Raw genomic sequence first — 9523 nt, forward strand, 5'->3', positions numbered from 1 at the left:
GGGGGAGGGAGAGGGAGTGTTTTTGGAGAAATTGAATGTACTTTGCTAAAAGACACCATACCACGGCTGGGCATATAGCTCCTCCATTGGTAGGGGGCTTGCTTTGCATCCACAAGGCCCAGGGTTCAATCCCCAGCACCAAAAACAACAACAACAACAACAACAACAAACCACCATACTGTCGCATAGATTCCACCAGCAAGGAAGAAAGCAGCCTTCCTGCCCAGTGGCTTTCATATCAGGCACACTCATCCCCCCTCCAGGCCTCATTTCTTCCTTTTTGCAACCAATCTGGTCTAGAACTTCCACTGATCTCTTGTCTCCCAGACTTGCTTCTCTTTTGTGCAGGATTAATCATCAAACACAATTCCTTAATCCAGGTGTCTCATGCTGAGAAAGGGAGAGTGATCCTTTGCCCTCAGGAGATTCAACTCAAACTCTTCAGCACTGTGCATGGGACCTTGAGCAATCTGACCTTACACAACTGCTATGGTCTGAATGTGTCCCTCCAAATTCATGCTGGAAACTTAATCCCCAAAAGTGATACTATTGGGAGGTGGGACCTAATGGGAGGGATTGGAGAGGATGGAGGGAATTAATGCTACTATTAAAAAGGTTCACAGGAATGGGTTTGCTCTTTTCTGTTGTTTTGCCATGTGAGGATATGACATTTGTCCTCTCTTGCCTCTTACTTTATGCTGTGTGAAGACATTGCCACAGGGAGCCATCCTGGAACCAGAGACCAACCTGCTGACATCTTGATCTTAGACTTCCAATAATCCAGAACTTTGAGCTGGGAACACCTGTAATCCCAGCAGCTCAGGAGGCTGAGGCAGGAGGATAGTGAGTTCAAAGGCAGCCTCTGCAAAAGTGAGTGCCAAGCAACTCAGTGAGACCCTGTCCCTAAATAAAATACAAAATAGGGCTGGGGATGTGACTCAGCAGTCAAGTGCCCCTGAGATCCCTAGTACCCCCTCCCCCTGCAAATAAAGAACCCAGAACTTTGAAAGATAAAGTTTTGTTCTTTATAAATTGCCCAGTGTCTTGGTCCATTTTGCGCTGCCATAACAAAATACCTGAGACTGGATAATTTGTGTTCATGTGTGGTGCTGGGGTCAAATCCAGAACCTCATACCTGCTAGGCAAGTATCTCTACCACTGAGCTACAGCCCCAGTGCCAAATCATTTCTTTTTCATTTATTGATTTTTGAAATCACCTTGAAGTTTGAATTTTTTTTTCTTGTACTGGGGATTGAACCTAGAGGTGCTTTACCACCAAATCACATCCCCAATGCTTTTTATATTTTTATTTTGAGACAGAGTATCATTAAGTTGCTGAAGCTGGCCTTGAACTTGCAATCTTCCTGCCTCAGCCCACTAAATCTCTGAAATTACAGGCAAGTGCCTCCACTCCCAATCATCTTGTTGACTCTTAACCTTTGGATCTCAAGTCAGGTATCACTGCCTAATGAGGAGTCTTCCCCTGACTGGGAAGACTGGGCCAGCAAAATTTAGATAGATATTTAGATAGATAGATAGATAGAGTGTGAGGGGATCCAACATGGCGGCCGGCGAGGAAGCAGCACTTTCAGTATCTCCACATTAACGGGATCAGAAAGACCCATTAATACACCTAGATTCTACCTACTGAGGAACTTCTAGCAAAATTCCGCTGAAAGGAGACCTGCCGGGAATTATTTTATTGTTCTTTCCATTCTCCTCTATGCTATCTATCTCCCTCTCCTTCTTTCTTTTCAAGAACACCTTCCTTCCCCTTCCCCCCAACTTTCATCCCAAGCATTACGTCCTCCATTTCGTGTAACTGTCTAAATGCAGATAGATAGAGTGTGTGTGTGTGTGTGTGTGTGTGTTTAGCAAGAGGATATGAGAAACATCCACATTCACCCACTCATGAACTCCCTCCAACTTCTTTCCCTTGACTATGGTCCCCCTGGGTGCCTGCTATCTGAAGTTATAGAACTACTGAATGCACTTTACTTTCTTATAGCTTGGTGCTGTATGTCTACTTTCTACGTTCCTGGGATTCCATCTAATTCACACTCTTTCTTCACCTACTTAACACCCACTCATTCTTCAGTGCCCAGCCAGGCATCTATGTATGAGGACAACTGTAGTAATTTCTGCCAAAGAGAGTTGTGAAAATGAGATGAGTTAATGTGTAGTTAGTTCTTAAATGACCTCTTGGTATATGATTATTATTATCCTCATCAACATCACCTTCTTTCATCATAATCATCAGTATGTATAATATGTCTTGTCGTTTTTTAACGCTTTGTAGTATTGCTTTTGATGTGTGTCTCCTCACCAACCCATAGGCTCCTGGTTAATTGAATGATCATCAAATAACTAGGTCATTCTACAAGCCCTACCAAAGCATTAACAGTCAAAGCTTGGAGCTACAGATCCTACAGAGTTGTGATTAAGGAAACAGCAACTGGATGAAAATGCTGTGGGAAAAGGAATAAGTCAATAATCTTACAAAGAATGCTTTAAAAATAACCACAGGACTCTTATTCACCATTGGGGACAATGCAAGTTGACACAACCTTACTCTGTAGGGCAATTGGTGCTCCAGATTAAAATTATAAATGGAAATAGATTTTAAGTGATGAAGCACTATGAAGAATTCACTTGATAGAAATGCTCAAGTGTACAAAGGCATATGAAAAGGTTGACCGTTACAACATTATTTGTAAGAATAAAAAATTGGAAATAGCTCAGAATGTTCATCAAAGGAGCACTAATTAAATCAATTGTGGAATTGCAATATAACCATATAATGAAAATCTATGCAACTATTAAAAAGAAGGCAAAGCTATATGTCCAAAGCCAGAAATTCAAAATATACACTTAAATGAAAATAGCAATTGGCAAAATAGTCTAAAAGTATTAGTCTCATTTCATGGTCAAAATGAGACTAATGGTTCTGGGGATCAAACACAGGGCCTCACGCAAGATAGGCAAGCACTTTATCGTTGAGTTACACCTACAGCCTCTTAGTTATAATTTAAATGCAATAAAATTTACCTATATTAAGTGCACAATTAGGTGAGTTGTAACAAATCTATACTGTCATGTAACCCTAACCATAATCAAGTATTGATAGAACATTTCTATTACCCAAAAAGTGACTTTGAACATTTTGCAATCATTCATATCTCTATACTTTGGCCTCTGGCATCCACTGATCTGATTTTTTAAGATATTTGACTTGTTTTAGAATTTCATATAAATGGAATTATAAGATATCTGGACTGGAGCCTGGCTCCTCTCACTTAGCACAGTGCTTTGGTGATTCACTTGTTTTTACATATTGATGGTTCATTCCTTTTCATTGCTGAGTACTACCACATATGTTGAGGATGTCCTTCATTTACCAACTGGTGGACATTGGGGTTGTTCCCAGTTTTTGAAGATCAGGAATAAATTCATAAACATTCATGTAAATGTTATTTAAACTTTTAATTTTGAGAAATTATAGATTCATACACAGTTGTAAGAAATAATACAAAAAAGAAAAAGGGTCCATTTATCCAAGTTCCCCCAGTGGTCACAACTTGTAGGAGTACAGAATACTACTGAAATGAAGACTTGTGTGTGTGTGTGTGTGTGTGTGTGTGTGTATGCACTTACATGTGTATGCGTGCGCATAGAACCCAGGGCCTCGCACTTGCTTTACCACTGTGCCACACTCCAGCTCCAAATCCAGGACAGTGACATTAATACAGTCAAGACTCAACATTGTTCCTTCCTCATAGAAATCCCTGTGTTGTCCTTTATAGCTACATTCATTTCCCTTTCCTCCTCCCCAGTCCCTGGCAATCTCTAATATCACCGCCATTTTTATAATTTTGTCATCTCAAGAATGAAATGTAAGTGTAACCAAATAATATGTAATTTGGGGGGTTGGCTTTTTTCACTCAGCATAATTCCCTGGAAATTCATCTGAGTTTTTGCATGTACTATTAGATTGTTCCTTTTTATTGCTTGGTAGTGTTTCATGGCGTGGGTGTTCCAGAGTCCGCTTGACCATTCCTCTATGGAAAGACATCGAGTTTCACTTCAGTATTTAAATAATATAAACAAAGTTGATATGAATGTTTGTGTTCAGGTTTTCATGTGAACATGCGTTTTCTTTTCTCTGAGATAAAGGAGAGCAGTTGCTGGATTGCGTGGGAGTCACATGTTTCATTTTATAAGAAACTGCCAGGGCTAGGGATGTAGCTTGGTGGCAGAGGGCTTGTCTAGAATGGGTGAAGCCCTGGGTCCTAACAGATTTTTGTCATGCCCTGTACATTGCTTTTTTGTCCTTTCAGCAGAGTCTTTCACAGAAAAAAATTTAATGAAGTCTGATTCATCAATTTTCCCTTTTATATATTAGCACAGATTTTTAAAATGTAGACATATGTTTTCATTTATCTGAAATAAAAACCTGATAGTGAAATTGCTGGGACATATGGTAAATATGTATTTAATGTTATTTTTTTTAAAACTACAGAACTGTTTTCCAAACTGTACCATTTTGCATTCCTATAAGCAATGTATGAGAGTATACTTGCTCCACATCCTTGCCAACACTGCTTATGACTCATATTTTAAAATTCAGCCATTCCTCGTATGCAGCTCAGTGGTACAGCACTTGCCTAGCATGTGTGAGGCCCTAGGTTTGGTGCCCAGAACCACAGAAAGGAGGGGGGACTCCAATTTTTTATGAAAAGAGGGCCAAATTATCCTTTTACAAGGAACCCACTCCCACAATAAGAAATCCGCTCTCATAATCTCAGCATTAATGTATTCCTGAGGGCTCTCATGGTTTACTCATCTCTTAAAGGTCTCCTATCCCAACACCATCACACTGGAGATCAAAGTTCTAACACCTGAAGTTTGGGAGACAGTTTTGAAATATAGCCATTATCAATTCACATCTTTAGCTTGTTATAAAAAATAAGTTTGTTTTCAACTGGTTGCCATAGAATTCCTTATATAGTCTGAATACAAGTCCCTTGACAGGAACATGTTTTGCCAATTACTTCTACCTTTTCATGTGTGTGCATGTGGTGCTTGGGATTGAACCCAAGGCCTTGTGCACGCTAGGCAAGTGCTCTACTATTGAGCTACAGCCCCAGCTCACCATTTCATTAACAGCATCTTTTTTTTAAACATTTATTCTTTAGTTGTGGGTGGACACAATACCTTTATTTTATTTTTACATGGTACTGAGGATGGAACCCAATGCTTCACACATGCTAGGTAAGCGCTCTACCTCTGGGCCACAACCCCAGTCCCCTTAACAGATCTTTTAAAAAGTGAAGTTTTTTTAAAAAAAATTATGAAGTTGAACTCAGCATTTCCCCCTGCTTTTTATGGTCTGTTTAATATGTTAAGATTACCCAAGTCACAAAGATTTTCTCCAATTTTTTATTCTAGGAATGTTATACCTCTAGTCCTTACATTTAGGCCTCTGATTCAGTTGAAGTGAACTTTTGCATATAATAGGAGGTGCATTTGTTGACATGTGAATATCAATCTTTGCTGCCCTCCTTGTGAGAAAAGAGTGCCCCGTTCTCATTAAACTTCCTTCGCATTTGTAAGAAGTTTATGAAACTGCATAGTCAGAGGGAACAGTCAAGACACCAACTGCAAGTTTGGGAGTTTCTCAAAACCCCCAAATACTTTGTTAGAAAGACTCACAGCACTCAGGAAAGTGCTATTCTTACTATTACAGTTTAGCAAAAGGATACCGATGAGTACCAGCCAAAGGAATAGATACATAGGTTGAAATCTGGGATGGTTCCAAACACAAAATTTCTACTGTCCTCAGGAATTTTTTTCCTACCTGCATTAACCAGGGACAGTTACTTGAGCTTTGGTGTCCAGAGATTTTATTGAGGTTTCATTACATGTGGTTGAACTCAATTTCCAGGCCCTCCTTTCTGGAAGTAGGGCTGATATCATATGTACCAAAACCCCAATCGTCTAACACGTTTGGTCTTTTTGCCATGACTAGATGCTATCCTGAGGAACTTCATTAGCCTAAAATGTCATGTGTACTTCTAAAGACCCATCATGAATAGCAAAGACAACTTTATCAGTCAGGAAATTCCAAGAGTGTTAGAGGTATCCTCCAGAAATTTTCGAAAAGACTAGACTCCTTTTTGGAGTCTGGATTCCTTACTACATGGCATCTTTGTCAAAAATATAAATACAATGTGGTTTATATACAAAGATTTGGGCCATATATATGTGAATCTATTTTTAGACTCTCATCTATTTCATCGTCTACTTGATGGAATTTTCTGCAGAATTTTGCAATACTTCATTTGTTTGCTTGTTTATTTGCAATACTTCATTTCTAACTAATGTGCATCCAATGCTTTGCGGTAAGGAAAAAATGATAAGGATATATGCAAAGAAAAATTATCACTTAGGTGGAAAAAACTGCTCAACACAGCGATTGAACTATAACACCCGGGATATTTCCCAGAAAATGAGCCCAAAATACCGATAGAAGGTAAGAGAGAAAAGTGAGATGTGAAGGAATTCACCTGAAGTGCTAGTTACCTGAAGGCTGAGGCAGGAGAACCACTGGAGCCTAGGAGTTTGGGACACTCTGGGCAACATACTGAGACCCAAAATATAGCAAAGAAAAGAAAATATGAGAGAAAAGATTAAAGTATTAGATTAATAGTCCAGGAGATCTTACATCTGGGTATCACTGCTTCCAGAAAGAGAAAGAGCAAACAAGGGAAGAAATCAAGCAATGGCATAATTTACAAACAGAATGAAATGCCAGATTGAGAGGCCCATTAAAGGCCAGTACTATTTTTAAGGACCAAAAGAAGATGTTACTGCCTTTAGAGAGTGGTTCATATATGGAGTTTGTGAATTAGAAAGACTTTGAACTTCTCATCAGTAACACTAGAAGCCAAAATACAATAAAGCAATGCCGTTAAAATGCAAAAAAAAAAAAAGAGATACTTTCCAGTTTATAATCTATACCCAGCCATTCTATCAATTGAGTGCATGAGTAGAAATGATTATTTTCAAATGTGAAAGGTCTTAAAAATTTTACCTATCATGCAACCTTTCTCAATAAACTATTTTCCACCCAAAGATGGAACAAATCAAGAAGGAGGAGCTAAAGAGCACAGAGGCAAAGAGATTCCCCAAGAAGATTATAAAGGGAAATCCTGTGGTTACAGTTGTGTCTAATATGTAGAGGGCAACCATTTCCATTCAAAGCGTAACTCAAGAAATAGATGGTGCTGGAGCCCAGAACCCAGAGAAAGTGCTTACCTAATATGTGTAAGGCGGTGGTTCAGTCGTCAGCACTGCAAAAACCAAACAAACAAAAAGAAACAAACAAACCACAACAAGAACAAAAATAAATAAATAAAAATAGATACGTTGAGAACTGTCATCATTAAAATCTCCACTGATATTACACCCTTGTTCAAACTTGAGGACAGGTTTACCTACATTTGTCATAGCTTCACCATATAATATGGAAATTCCTGCTCACCTCTCTATGCCCTGCTGCTAGAATTAGCTAAGGATATGCATTTCACAAAAAATATCCCCATTTCTGAAGTGTTCTTCTTTGACATGCTCTTGAGAGTGGGCCACAGGTTGCGGTGAGCTTAGAAGCAGAAAGTATAAAATATCCCTCTTCACTAACCCTATTTCTATAGGGTATTCTGGGCTTGGCCACACTGCAGACCTGCCAGATGCTCAGCCACAGGTGGGCGCTCATGGCTAGAGACATTACTAATGAAACTTATGTCCCTTCCTCAGTAATGCCCCCTCCCTGTACCCTGTATATAATTTAGCATATGTCATTTTAATTTATAATCTTCTTAATGGGTCCTCCAAATTGTATGATTTTAGGCTCTGCAAATCCTGGATCTGCTTTGCTTATGACTTTGCCCTTTGCCTTCCCTCAGAATATATTCTTAAAATATATTTATTTATACATGGTGCTGAGAATCGAACCCAGTGCCTCACACATGCTAAGCAAGCACTCTGCCACTGAGCCACAACCCCATCCCCCCCCCCTTTTTTTTTGAGACAGGGTCTCACTAAGTTGCTTAGGGCCTCACTAAAATGCTGGGGCTGACTTTGACTTTGAGCTTGCAATTCTCCTGCCTCAGCCTCCTGAGCTACAGGGATTACAGGCATGCACCACCATGCCCATCTTAGAAGAGGCTTTTTTGAAAGCCCAGGAAATTGAATGCTACACTATAACTCAGCCATTCCATTTTGCTTGTTTTTCTGGAAAATCTCACTGAAAACTGGAAATAGTGCTCTTTCCTTTCACAGTTAAGTTTATGCTAGCCACTCAATTATTCAAGTTCAAGTAATGCATTATTTAGGGATATGTTGCATAGGGAGTAAACCATAAAGAAAACTGGAATGGTTAATAAAAAAGACAGCCGAGTGTTTACCTGGGGGTGGGGAAAGTTGAGGGAAGCAAAGACTAGAAAGGTATACCCAAGCAGGCTGCCAGGCCCTAAGGTACTAGTGAGTAGAGTTTGTTCTATTACTTATCTTTGAACTGTGCATATAATCTTCTGTAAATATGATACATGTTACAATTTTAAAAGCTGGAGTCGGGCATGCTAGTGCATGCCTGTAATCCCAGCAATTTGAGAGGTTAAAGCTGTTGGAGCACAAGTTTGAAACCAGCCTGGGTAACTTAGTGAGACCCTGTATTATGGTTTAGATATTAAGTGTCCCCCACAAAACTCATGTGTAAGACAGAGCAAGAAACTTTAGAGGTGAAATGATTGCATTATGAGAGCCTTAACCTAATTAGTGCATTAATCCTCTGATAGGGATTAAATGGGAGGTAACTGTAGGCAGGTTAGGTGTGGTTGGAGAAGGTGGGTCACTGGGGCATGCCTTCGGGGTATATATTTTTCCCCTGGTGAGCAGGGTTCTCTCTCTCTCTGCTTCCTGATTGTCATGTTCTGAGCTGGTGCACCAAATAAACTTTCTTCCTCTAAAATTGTTCTTGTCAGATCTTTTGGTAACAACAACAAAAAAGCTGACTAAAACATCCTGGTTCAAATACAAAATAAAAAGGGCTGGGGGTGTGGCTTTATGGTAAAGTGCCCCTGGGTTCAATCTCTAGTATTGCTAAAATAATAATAATAATAGTTAATAATAATGAAGATACACAAAGAACACTGCTTCCTCTCTTGGTTTTCAGCTGCGGATGGTTAGAATATGAGCAGAACGCATTGCCAATTGCAAGTTAAATATAAAAGGAAACCGTGATATTCTAACATACTAATAAACCTGTGCCTGGTTAGAGAGGGAAGTGGTTACTGCCATCCAGTCTGCTAATTGGGCAGGGAAGGGAGAAAGTCCAGCTGGCTTTTCAGCTCTTTGGCACGCAACTTCATGCTGGGTTTAAAGAGTATTAAGAGTCTGGTCTTCAGTTCTGCATGTCCAGTGGTGTTAGCCACTTCTGGAACTTCTCAGGCTTGGAAGTAATACC

This window comes from Marmota marmota, unplaced genomic scaffold, assembly GCF_001458135.2.
Source record: "Marmota marmota marmota unplaced genomic scaffold, marMar, whole genome shotgun sequence".
Lineage (NCBI taxonomy): Eukaryota > Metazoa > Chordata > Mammalia > Rodentia > Sciuridae > Marmota > Marmota marmota.